The sequence below is a fragment of the Curcuma longa genome, chromosome 18 (assembly GCF_044706935.1).
Source record: "Curcuma longa cultivar G26 ecotype Majalengka, Jawa Barat chromosome 18, ITB_CL_G26_1.1, whole genome shotgun sequence".
Taxonomy (NCBI): domain Eukaryota; kingdom Viridiplantae; phylum Streptophyta; class Magnoliopsida; order Zingiberales; family Zingiberaceae; genus Curcuma; species Curcuma longa.
This window is the reverse complement of record NC_133878.1, coordinates 2,319,008-2,332,636: the sequence shown is the minus strand read 5'-3', so window position 1 is coordinate 2,332,636 and position 13,629 is coordinate 2,319,008. Positions and strand designations below refer to the sequence as shown.

The following is a 13,629-nucleotide window of genomic DNA, read 5'->3' as shown; positions in this document are numbered from 1 at the left end:
ACCCAAATCGCATCATGCCCCTTCCGGGTCTTGGGCAAACCAGTAACGAAATCCATAGTGATGTGCTCCCACTTCCACTCAGGCAATGATATCTTCTGAAGAAATCCTGTTGGTCTCTAGTGTTCAGCCTTCACCTGCTGGCAGACTAAACACCTCGCAACAAAATCTGCGATATCTCTCTTCATGTCATCCCACCAATAGAGGCGCTTAAGGTCTCGATACATACGAGTACCACCCGGATGTATCACAACCTCGAATGATGTGCCTCATGCAGAAATTCATCTTTAATCGGATGCTTCTCTGGAACACAAAGTCGACCTCGAAATCGAATTTTCCCCTCTGCGTCATATGAGAACTCTAACTGCTGTCCAGAGTCCACTCTGCTACGGATAAACTGCAGATGCTGATCACTAGCCTGGGCCAACTTAATCTTCTCCACTATAGGTGACTGAGCAACCATCAAAACCAGAACACCATGTTGAGTCCGACTATGCTCTATCAGTCCCAAATCGAAAAACTGCCAGATCAGATCAGTAACGGCTACCATCTGACTAGCCAGAACCCCACGTGACTTTCGACTAAGTGCATCTGCGACAACATTAGCTTTACCTGGGTGGTAGCTAATGGTGCAATCGTAATCCTTCAGATACTCCATCCAACGTCTATATCTGAGGTTCAGTTCTTTCTGGGTGAACAGATACTTCAGGCCTTTATGATCGGTGAAAATCTCGAAGGTAACTCCATTTAAATAGTGTCGCCAAATCTTCAGAGCAAAGATAATAGTGGCGAGCTCCAAATCATGCACAGGGTAGTTCTTCTCGTGATCTTTCAACTGACGAGAAGCATAAGCGACTACCCGGTCATGCTGCATCAATACCGCACCAAGTCACTGGAATGATGCATTTGTATAAAGTGTGAATCCATCCTCGCTAGAAGGAATCACAAGAATCGGAGCGCTCAGTAACCACTGCTTAAGCTCTTGGAAGCTAGTCTCGCAAGCCTCTGACCAGACGAACTTCACTCCCTTTTTGGTTAGACGAGTCAGCGGTGTAGCAAGACGCGAGAAACCCTCAACAAATCTTTGATAATATCCTGCTAAACCCAGAAAACTACAGACCTCCTTAACTGTCTTCGGCTGCTCCCAACCAGTAACAGCCTCAATCTTCTGAGGATCAACAGAAATCCCTCTATTGGATACTACGTGCCCAAGAAATCTAACCGAGGATAACCAGAAAGCACATTTGCTGAACTTTACGTACAGCTGCTCCCGACGTAGTGTCTCAAGTACAATACAGAAGATGTTGCTCATGCTCTGTCTCTGATCGAGAATATATCAGAATATCATCGATGAAAACAATGACGAACCGATCTAGAAACTCCAAGAAAATCCGGTTCATCAGAACCATAAATACGGTCGGAGCATTGGTGAGATCGAACGGCATCACCAAGAACTCATAGTGTCCGTACCGAGTGCGGAAAGTTATCTTCTGGACATCCTCCTCTCGTACTCTAAGCTGATGATAGCCAGATTGCAAATCAATCTTAGAGTATACGCATGAACCCTTCAACTGGTCAAACAGATCATCGATGCGAGGCAAGGGATACTTGTTCTTCACTGTTACCGCATTCAACTGGTGGTAATCAATATACAATCGCATAGATCCATCCTTTTTCTTCACAAATAGAACTGGGCTCACCATGGTGAAACACTCGGATGAATAAAGCCCCGGTCCAATAATTCTTGTAGCTGGACTTTAAGTTCTTCCAGCTCTTTCGGTGTCATCTGATACGGAACCTTGGACACTGATGTCGTTGTTGGTGCAATCTTTGCCCCAAGTGCATTGAGTTTCAATGTTTGGCTAAACTATGTTTGAAGTTAGGCAATACTTGTGATCTAACATGTGTGATGCAAGTTTGCAGGAAAGTCCAAGCGTAGTCTTGGCAAAGGAAAAGTCCAAGGGTGGTCTTGGCAAAGGAAAAGTCCAAGGGTGGTCTTGGCAAAGGAAAAGTCCAAGGGTGGTCTTGGCAAAGGAAAAGTCCAAGGGTGGTCTTGGCAAAGGAGTCCAAGGGTGGTCTTGGCAAGGAAAAGTCCAAGGGTGGTCTTGGCAAGGAAAAGTCCAAGGGTGGTCTTGGCAAGGAAAAGTCCAAGGGTGGTCTTGGCAAGGAAAAGTCCAAGGGTGGTCTTGGCAAAGACTTGACATGACAAAGCTGATGGAAGCATCTCAGGCTAGTGCAGGGAGGCATGAGGCTGTGGGAGGTGTTTGAAGGCCGAGGTCTAGGTCAAGAGAAGCTGAAATGGGATTTTTCAGCTTCACCAGTCGACTGGCCCTGCCAGCAGTCGACTGCTCATAAATCAGACGCACACAGAAAGATCAGTCGAGCCAGAGGAAGACAGGAGTCGACTGGGCAGTCGACTGGTGTTATGGTGAGTCGACTGTTGCCAGTCGACTGGTCTTGGACAGTCGACTGCTATTTGAACGTTGCAGAAAATTGGCAAGCATTTAATGCGCTTTAATGCGAGATTTTGTTGCCGATTGAAGGCATCAGTCGACTGGCCCTGCCAGCAGTCGACTGATGTTGCAGAGATTATAAAAGAAGCCTGCACGAGAACAACTCAAGAATTTCGCCATTCTTTCATTCTTTTGTGCTTCTTCTGAGAACTTGTTTGTTCTCCATTCTCTGCTTTCTTTCTCTCCTCACAAACACTATTTCATATCATTCTTGAGGAGATCTAAAGAGTTGTAAAGGTTTCTCCGCCTTCGAGGTTTTCGAGAAGGAGAAGATTCATAGTGCATCGGGTGTGTGCGTGCGTGTGGATCCTTGGATTAGTCACCTCTGCGGAGGTGGAGACCAAGTAAACAAACCGGGTTAGCGTTGATCTCTTTCTTTCTCTTTTATATTTTTGCTTCCGCTAATCTCTGTGCAGAGAAAGAACAAGAAAAATCGAGAAACGCTATTCACCCCCCCTCTAGCGAACCAACCGATCCTAACAAGTGGTATCAGAGCCGGTTCCGTTTCGGAGGATCTAACCATCAACCGGAGCAACTAATGGCATTTCAAGAGGGTTACAGCACCGCACGACCACCATACTTCGATGGGAATGATTTCGCCTACTGGAAAGGTAGAATGGAATATTATTTAATGAATGATATTGAAAACTGGTTTAGTATTGTAGATGGGTTCGAGATACCCAAAGACATCGAAGGAAAAGTCATCCTTACAAAAGATTGGACAAAAGACATGTGCAAGAAGGCACAAGCCAACGCCAAAGCTACAACGACCTTGCAATGCGGGCTATCAAAAGAGCAGTTGAGCAAAGTCGGACCTTTTAATTCGGCAAAAGAATTATGGGAGAAATTGATAGAACTAAATGAAGGATCTACTGAATCGAGACGAGCCAAGAAGGATCTTCTTGTGAGTCAACTACAATCCTTCGCGATGAGATCAAATGAAAATGTAAGTCAAATGCATGGAAGGTTCAAGGAAATAGTAAATGGACTCCATGTAATTGGTGAAAAGATCGATAACCGCGATCTTGTAAGGTATGTGCTACAAGCCTTTCCCCGAACTACTTTATGGGCATCTATGGTGGATGCATATAAAGTATAATTATTTTGTGAATTTCAACTACACGAACAAGCTAATATGGGCACGCAGGAGAAAGGTATTGCTTTGATTGTAGATAAAGAGAAGAAGAAGAAGAAGAAGGAAAAGGAGGAACCATCAGAATCTGAGGAAGAGTCTTCAGACAGTGATGAAGAACTAACTTCAAAAGAAATGGCGCATTACGTGAAGAAGATGATGGGGAAAACTAAAAGATTCACCCGCTCTTCTATTCTCGCTGCGCGAGGCTAGGTATCACGATACAACCCTCTTCCTCGCTCGCTCAGCCGTATCCCGATCGCCTCTTACTCGCTCAGCCGTATCCCGATTTTCCCCTTCCCCTTCCTCGCGAGGTTCCCCCCTGTGCAACGGCTAGGTATCGCGATACCCGCTTCTTCCTCGCTCGCTCTGTCGTATCCCACTTTTCTATTCTCCGCAGCATGCGCGGCTAGGTATCGCGATCCCCTCCCCGTGCACGGCGATCCCTCCCCATGCGCAGAGTCCCGCAGGCCGTAGCAGTCGTTTCAACCTCTCTTCCTTCTTCTCGTTTCTTCCCTCTCTCTCTTGCTTCCTTTCGTCGCCTCCCTCAACCGCCAAGCGCCGCCGATGTCCGACGAGGCTCAAGTATGACTTTAATACAGCTAAATCAGGAGAGAAAGCACCCACCTTTCGCACGAGTTTTTTTCTTCTTCTTTGGTTGCCCTCCGCAATGCCGATTTTGTGATGGTTTCGATTGATTGTTTGCTACGATTGTGGTTTGTTCTTATTATGCTTGTGTTTTCCGGGGGTTCAGCAGAGAATTAATGACGGCGCTGAAGAGGGCTTACGCGGACATTATCTTCAACACAACGAAGGGGTCGCCGACTCGGATTCTAGCCTCGGAGCGGAGGGCGCTCCAGCTGCAGCAGAACCTGTCGCTAGTTAAGGAAGAGTCGTTGGCGATGCTTCTTCGTCTGAAGGTGATCATGGAGGCAAAGGTGTCGCCTTTATCTTATCCTAGCTCACACTGCTTACTGTTGTTCAGTTATGTTTTCTGGATTTCATTTCTAGATGCACAAGGTTTTCTGTGATGCAATTTCTAGGTCAAAGTTGGCTCATTATTTTTGGCCATTAGGGCCTGAGTTTTCTCTCGTCACTTCCAACAAATGTTTGTTTTTCGAATTGTAAGAAAAGATGCTAACATGATGTTCTTGTTACGCTCGTGATGTAAACCCTTCTTTTACTAACTATTTCCTCTAACGCTAGTTGCCTTATCAAGTTCTTAACCAGTTGAATATGTGTTTGTTCCCTACATATGTTTTTCGAAGTGTTTTATTAGCTTTTGTTGCCAAATATTACTTATCTTCCATATTGTTGTGGTTTGCTCAAGTCTATTAAGAGTTAGAAGGTTATGAATGATACTTAGAATCTGCAAAGTTTAGTCAAAACCTAAATTTTAAGCACTCAGGTGTCATCAACTTATAATGTTACAGTGTTCAAGAAAGATCAGTCCTTTATAGTCCCTGCAACCACAAATAGGCCAAGTAATCATTGAGACATTTAATTGGCCAAAATTACTTTGGTCATTTATAATCAGTTGTTATCTCATGATGTTTACTAATCTCAATGTGACAATGGGCTATTATTGAAACCTTTTAGAAAGTATGTCAGTTTGTGTATCAACTGATAAAATGACTAGTGGATATTGAAATGGTACCTATAGTTTGGTAAGGAGTAAGATATTAATCGTAAGAGCTATTTGGAAGAAAAGTATGTTGGTCGGTTATACAGAATTTTAGTCGGTGGAAAATGCCTACATTTATATTTACACAATTTCACTCTGGGATATCAAATTAATAGGTTAGTGGAGACTGCACTTACACTCTTTACAGGACCTGCCTGTTGGTATCCTTTTATATAAGCTATAAATTTTTGCCTTCACTATTTAGCCTTTGGTCCCAGTCCCATATTACTTTCTAGTTTCTTCTAAATTCCTTTGAGTTTGGTCCATTTCTTAATCAATTTGAAGTGCTTGATCTTTACTTCACGGACAAACTATACTTAAAGCAGGAGAAAACAACCAAAGCAGAGGAGGGAAGTCTAGGGGTGAAAAGATAGTTGGAGAGAAGAGGAGGACAAAAAGTAGTTCTTGATCTCTATGATGTGATGGGATTTGCAATCAACTCGAACTTTCTTTGGCATCAACTTCTGGGATTTGAGAGCATTTGTTGATCTTTTATCCTATCCTAGAAAAAATTTGCAGGGTATCATATTCAGTAGAGAAACAATTTGAATGGAACAAGGCAGGTGAGCAGCAAACATGGCAGCCGTTTGGAGGAGCACAGAATCAGACTAGAAGTTGGTATCCTTATTGTATGATTGGAACAGAGATCTAGAAATTTTGGCAAATGGTATTGTTAATGCCATTGCTTTGTTAGTTAAGTTTGTAAATTGTTACTTGTGTTAGTTGCATTATTTTTTATTGCTATTTACATGCTTATATCATGCATGTATTATGTTGCTCATGTTTTTAGTTGTTGTAGTGTAGATAGTTAACCTGGTGGTCACATGATAACCTATAATAGAATATAATAACTTAATAATATTTCTTGTGATTGTGGATTATAAAGCGAATGCTATATTGTTGATGAGAACTTTAGCCTATTAGGATGATGATGGACCATATAACATATTGTGTATGAGAACGTTTACACTACCTTTGATGGTCATGCACATGCATATGCACATGCACATGTTAGAGTGTAGGTAAGTACCTTCGTAGTTCTTTTCTGAAGGTTTAGTTCTAAGTACAGGCTAATGATACTAGCTCAGTTTTGTGAACAGCAAATTATGTGATCTTGCATGATTTTTTGTTTTGGCAAATTTTATGCTAATGGTACCTTGCTCTTTTTTTTTTTTTTTGCAGACAAAAGTGAAGAATGCGAGTTGTGGGGATATCAGTCAGAACAGTAAATGCAAATTAATTCATTGGTGTGTTGATGGAGTTGTGGCAGAAGGTCGAATTGCATCTACAGATCCAAATGCAAGAGTACATCACGTTCCTCTTGGTGGATCTTGATGGAAAGTTTGGATTGATAGAGTTTTTGTTGAAAAGGTGGACATACTTCGACCAAATGAAGAAATACTTTTTCTTGAGGATGCAATAGGAAGCACGATTACTTGGTTATCTAAATATAAAATTGTGTAACTTATTTAGATTTTAACTTTTTTAGAAAAAACATGGAACTGAATAGTTTTTTATTATTATGATCCATTGTTACTAAGTAAAGTCTGTTATTTGTTGGATATATATACTAGTTTGAAATGATATTATTATTGTGTTATTTGTGTGTGGTTGTTGTTGTTGTTGTGTATGGTATTTATGTTATTAATTATTTGAGTTGTGAGTTTATAATTGTGATTTGAATGGTTTGAAACGCAGTTATAATAAGGAATGATTTAAATGGTTTGACCTGTGATTGATTTCATCTGCAGCGCACATTGTGCGCTGCGGAAGCTCTCATTCGCGGCGCGCATTGCGCGCTGCGATTGATCACATCCGCAGCGCACATTGTGCGCTGCGGAAGCTCTCATCCGCGGCGCGCATTGCGCGCTGCGACTGAGAGCTTCCGCAGCGCGCAATGCACGCTGCGGATGCTTAATGACTTTTAACAGCTTGCAACTGTGCAGCGTGCGATGTGCGCTGCGGATAGCATATTTGCGCGTTGTGGAAAGTCATTTTTGTTGTAGTGGGATAGCTAATGGATATTGATGACTAGGAAAGGATTCCTTCATTGGGTGCTCGGTGACAGAGAGTAGTACACTAGAAGTATGCTGGGGCGACTGAGTGATAGTGGAAGAGCCATAACCAGGCTATCTGGTGTCGTCCTGAACTAGTAATCGTAGCGTTAGAGTATCATGGTTTAATTCCAACAAAGCCTGATGAGGTCGAGTTGGTATTTTGGTTAGAATGCCTACAAGGTGGTAAACATTGAGAGTAAGGGAACAAACATGAATTAGGGATATCACCTAGCATTGATGTGAAACTGAAGTCCTAGACTTATCCATCTCACCTATAAATCCCAAAGCCAATCTCTCTCTCTACCGTACACACACACAATCCTCAACCATTCCGTTTCCTTTGGAGTCTAGATAACTATTCCAGTGACATCACTATAGCTAATACACAGTCACTGTGGTTCGATATCTTTTTATTACTTGACGATAACCGTATACTTGTGGTTTACATCAAAATCCAATTATACTTGGGGCAAGACTGCACCAACAATCTCTCCCTTTTTGATGTTTGGCAAAAATTTATTTAACCTAGGTCTTTAATACAACAGTATATAACAACAACAAATAACCATAATGATAAAGAGTAAATCATAAAGCGATAACCATGAATAACAACATAAAAGCATTTAGATTCTAACTTAAAACAAACCATTTCTTCCCCTTTTTGACATACAACAAAAAGACCTTAAATATAAGGAGGAAAAAACAAATAGGAGGTAGGGCAAATGTCCAATATGGAGCCTCATAACAAATTAGTTCGGTAGGCACAAGCTCCCCCTAAAATCCTACTCTCCCTATAACAAGCACGAACAATGGATTTGTAGCACCTAAAGTATAGGTTTGATCAATCCTGTAGATCATAACAAAGTTTATAGAGCATGCATCAATGAATAGTTGGTCAAAGGATACGCAACTACGCAAGAAAGGATCAAAATAAGGGAATTTTAGTGACATCAGTCGACTAATCTCTGAATTAGTCGACTGGTATCTGAAAAATGAATTTTTAGATCCAAACTTTGAAAATTCATAAGTAATTCAATTTTTTATGAAAAATCATGAAATTTCATACAGTCATTACTTAAGTCAAATAGAATAATGAAAAAATATTTTAAAAATATTTTGCCTATGAAAATGAGATTTTGATATAAAGTTTCAAAACTATGAAACTCTTAAGTTTACAAAGACTTTGTATCAATAATCATGAAACCTATGATCTCCTACAAGTAGACATATCGAGAGTGTTTAGATAGGATCATGTAAGGTGTATAAATTATAGATTTTGGTTATGATTTAATATATGCCCCAAAATTACAAAACCAAAAAGCTCCCCGTAAATCCATAAACTAATCTTTCTCAACACATAAACAAGGCAAAATGAATAAGATTCAAAGTCATAACATACAAGAGAGAAAGTCATGCAACACACAAAGTCAAATGATATCATCCCACACACAATTTTCATGTTCAAGATACATAACAAATTAACGTTTAAAAACACAATCTCAACATCACACGAATCCATCCCAAACTACTCATCATCATCGACAGGAGGTGGAGGAGGTGGAGGAGCCTAATACGACAAGTGCATGCCTCGCAACATGTCATATATCTCCTGCTGCTGCTGATAAGTCTCTGTCTGTCATCGATCAAACGTTGCCCAGTCGTGTCGAAGTCCCTGGACCTCGTCATAGTATCTCTGGACATCATGATGGTAGTGGTCTGAACTCCCTGGTAGTAGTCCTGGACCTCTTGGTGATAGGTCTAGACTTCCTGATAATAACCCTGCAGCCGCTGACCAAGATCATGACACTCCTGATGCATCACCCCCTCTCGATGGGTGATCCGCTCATCTAAGCCACTGGTAGGGGTGCATCAGCTGCAGGAGGAGGAGGAGCAACAGTAGTAGCACCGGATGCAATGTCATCCTCTTCCTCCTCAAACTTAGAAGAATCACCCTCACGTGCAGCTCCACGTGCATCATGGCGAGTCCAGGCCATGGCACCATCATAGTAAACTATCCTGGACAACTTCAAATGTTGTGGGCCAAGCTGATCATAATCCCTGGACAAGTGACGAATATCCCCTACAAAAATATCAACACCCATAGATGCAAGAAACTGTGTAATGATATGACCAAAAGACATGTAAATCTTACTATGAGAAGGACCCGAGAAGTAGAGTGGTATAGGGAGGTCCGGGTCGTCTCTCTCGGACTCAATGATAGGATGTTATTTTAGACAACATTTGGTGCGGGGTTCTACTTATTTCAACTTTATTCCTATCTACAATTCTATTTATTAATAATTAAATCCTACAATTGATAGAGGAATACTAAGTATACATCATTTACAATTAAAAAGTACAACATCACATAAAAACAACTTATTGTATATGAATTTCATTTATTAACACAAATTCACTATACAAATATGAAGTTCATTTATTCCACTAACAACAACATACAATCTACACTAAATTTACATCATACATCATAATACATACAAAACATATTCACACTACTCAATCAACACAATCCATGTGCACATGACTCACAACAACCATTCACATAACCGGTTCCAATAACTGCAACTTTAACAAAATTCCAAACACTACAAGTTAACATTAAGCATGTTTCTTTACTAATCAATCATCCAACATCCAACTCACATTCAACATTCCACACTACAAGAAAATCGGTCTTTAACAACACTTAAAAGACATCGGTTTTATGACAAAACCGATGTCTTTTACTTTTTTACAACGATTTTAAGAAAAACCGATGTCTTTGAGAGGTTGATGGGAGACTACGACAACGATTTTTGGAGGATACAACAACGGTTTCAAAACTGTTGTCTATGTCCGCCTACAACAACGGTTTTTGAAGACTACGACAACAGTTTGAAAACCGTTGTCTATTTACAGTTTCAACAACGGTTTTGGAAGCTATAACAACAATTTAAAACCGATGTCTATTTGCGCTTTCAACAACGGTTTTGAAAGCTATAATAACAATTTAAAACCGTTGATTGGAGACTACGACAACGGTTTTTGGAGGAAACAACAACGGTTTTAAAACCGTTGTCTATGTCCGCTATTTTGGGACTATAACAACGGTTTTTGAAGACTACGACAACGGTTTGAAAATCGTTGTCTATGTGGGACGACAACAACGGTTTTGGAAGCTACAACAACGGTTTTAAAACTGTTGTATATTTTTGTTTTTTTTCATTCCCTCTCTCCCTTTAAACTCGTTTTGTTTTTTTGACTTTCTATGATATTTAACTATTCATTTATAAATTAATAAATGAATAAAAATTCTCTTTATATAAATATAAATAAATATTTATAAATTAATAAAAATTTCATTTATGTTTATACAAATTTCATTTTCATTTATGTTTTATAAAATTATTTTAATTAAATGTTTTATAAATATTTACATTAATAAATAAATAAATAAATAATATAAGTTTATTATATTAATTCATTATGTTAATTATACGTTATACGTTAATTAATAATCATACGTTTTATTACAAATAAATAATATAAATCATTTATGTTTTACAAATTAATAAATAAATAAATAATTCATTATAAATTTTATTACATTAATTATACGTTTTACGTTAATTATATTTACATTATTTTAATTCATTGTTACTTACATTTAATTAACCCTAACACATCCGTCTCCTACCCCTTCCGCACCGTAGCCGTCCGTACCGCTCTGCTCCTTCTCCCGCCCCGCAACCTTCCGCACCGCTCTACTCCTTTTTCCGCACCGCACCGCAGCACCACTCTGCTCCTTCCGCACCGCAGCCTTCCGCACCGCAGCACCGCTCTGCTCAAAAGGTCCGACGAAGAGAAGCAGACGGCTCCGAAGATAAGCAGACTGCTTCACCACCGCCGCCTTTCCTTCCCTCATCACAACAACAAACTTCTTCCCTCATCACGCCGCCTCCTCTGCTTCCAAGCATTCGGCAGAACTGGCTTCACCACCACTTCCAGTATTTACCTTTTTTTTTTTTTTGCTTAAGAAGTATGAGGCATTAGTTTCATATTCCATTTGATAAGGATGATTTGAACGATTTGGAGGCACCTATAAATTTCGAGTTAGCAAGTCGCTTACTTTGTTCAGCAAGTATGAGGCATTACTTTGTTCTGCTTATAGCTCAGATTTCATATGCAAGTTGAGATTGCATATTATAGAATTTGTTCTGTAGTATGACATATGCAAATTGAGATTTCATATTATAGAATTTGTTCTGTAGTATGACATATGCAAGTTGACACATGCATATTATAGAATTTGTTCTGTATTATAGCTCAGATTTCATATGCAATTTGAGATTTCATATGCTGCTTATAGAAAGATCATTTATGCAAGTTACCCATGCATAACATTTGAGAGGATTATATGCAAGTCAAAAGAGCTAACATTTGAGAGGATGCTCTTCCGGGCCACCCGGGGTAATATGTTCTTCAATCAAGCACCTGCAGAGGAGCAGGTCATGGATCCAGTGTCTGGTGAAATGGTAAGAGTATCCTTCCCTCACTTATTTTCTAGCGTAAGCCATATTTATTCTTGATACCATTTATCTTCTTAAGGATTTCAGAACATTTTAAAATTTCCTGACAAAGAAAACTAATAACCTTAAGCTCAATTTCCTTTTCCCGATACCTCTTTTTAGCTGTGCTTTATGTTACATGTTGGTATTTTTTTATTTTAATGGCATCCAGTATCTTTGTGCTCATATTATGTAGGTACACAAGACGGTATTTGTAGTTTTCTTCTCTGGAGAGCAGGCTAAGAGCAAAATACTGAAAATCTGTCAAGCTTTTGGGGCAAGTTGCTATCCTGTACCAGAAGAGAACAACAAACAGAATCATTGGAGGATGCCAACAAAATCATTGGAATGACTATGTCATCAGCTTCTGTTGTGAGGATGCCAACAAAATCATTGGAAGGTATTTTTTTTAACGTGATAAAAGTTTTGTAACTCTTGTTGTTTGGGTGCTGCATGGAATGACTATGTCATCAGCTTCCTTTCAGTGCTTTATTCATAAATTGCTTCAGGTTCCATTGATATTAGCTAATTGTTCGTGTCATTTCGTACAACCCTTCTTGTTGTTTGAGCACTTTTTTAAAAATATCTATTCTTATCATCCAACTGTAAATAAAACCTTCACTTTTTAATTCCATATGCTAGTTTTGCAAGTTCTACTGGTGTTCTTTGCTTAGTTTTTTCCTACTGAACTTGTGTATTTTATTGTGGTAGAAAGTGGGGCATCTATGTAATTGCAAATGGAAGAGTAAGATTAGTGGAGGTCCCTTATATAATATTAGGAGTTAATGAACTATGAGCTACTATTTATATTGATGAAGAATCTGATCATATCTTGTTAGTGATGACATTTAGTTGGCTAGCTTATCAGTGCTGCCGATTCGCTTGTAAAAAAAAAACCTGGACTTCTTTTGAAGCATTTTGATAGTCAATTACTTAAATTCATATTCTTTTTCATATTGTAATGCCTGTAACAGTGAAAATGATTCATATTGGGATAAAGCTGTAACTGTGAATAATCTTAGCTTCGTTTCTTTGAAGGCTACTTCGAAAGAGCTAGAATGAATTTGTGCCAGAGAACAAGGATGATGGTGATTGAGATGAGGACGAAGAGGATGATGATGAACAAGATGGCGAAGACCAGGAAGAGGACGATGGGGCTGAAGATGATCCTTCTGAGGATGAAAACGCTGAGGGAATGTGTAATATGTTGCAAGAAGAATATTTGTATTAGTTACTTTTGGTTATTTGTAAATATTGAGGTGATTAAATATATCGGTGCTTTTCTATTTGTGATTTGTTTGGTGAATTTATAATATTATGATAATTTTGTACTCTTGCTCGATCATAATTTACAAACAACATAAAAAAATAAGTGTTATTACAACAGTTTTAAATTCAATGACATCGGTTTGGAAGCGTTGTCGTTAAGTGATATTACATCGGTCGAAAACCGTTGTTAAATTTGATAAACAAACTAGGTTAAACTAGGTTAGGGTTAGAAAATTCCTTCCCTTTTTCGGTTCGGAACAGAAGAACAGAGGATGATGAGGGAAAACGGAAGAGGTGGATGGAGCGGCTCCAAATCAGCACAGAACATAAGCTTGACGCCATTTTGAACGAGTCACAACAACAGGGAGTGGTCGAGCGTCGCCGGAACTGGCCGATTCCGGCGAACTCA

At 39.4% G+C, this 13,629-nt stretch overlaps 1 long non-coding RNA gene across 2 annotated transcripts; it reads left to right on the top strand.

Annotated features, from left to right (window-relative positions):
* Positions 1 to 3,865: 3,865 nt before the first annotated feature.
* LOC141812065 (uncharacterized) lies at positions 3,866 to 6,877 on the top strand. Of its 2 annotated transcripts, none has more exons than XR_012600237.1 (3): positions 3,866 to 4,227; positions 4,397 to 4,580; positions 6,509 to 6,877. It is a non-coding gene; the product is annotated as an uncharacterized LOC141812065 (long non-coding RNA). The 2 variants fall into 2 exon arrangements; XR_012600238.1 differs by having other exon boundaries at positions 3,866 to 4,299.
* Positions 6,878 to 13,629: the final 6,752 nt, after the last annotated feature.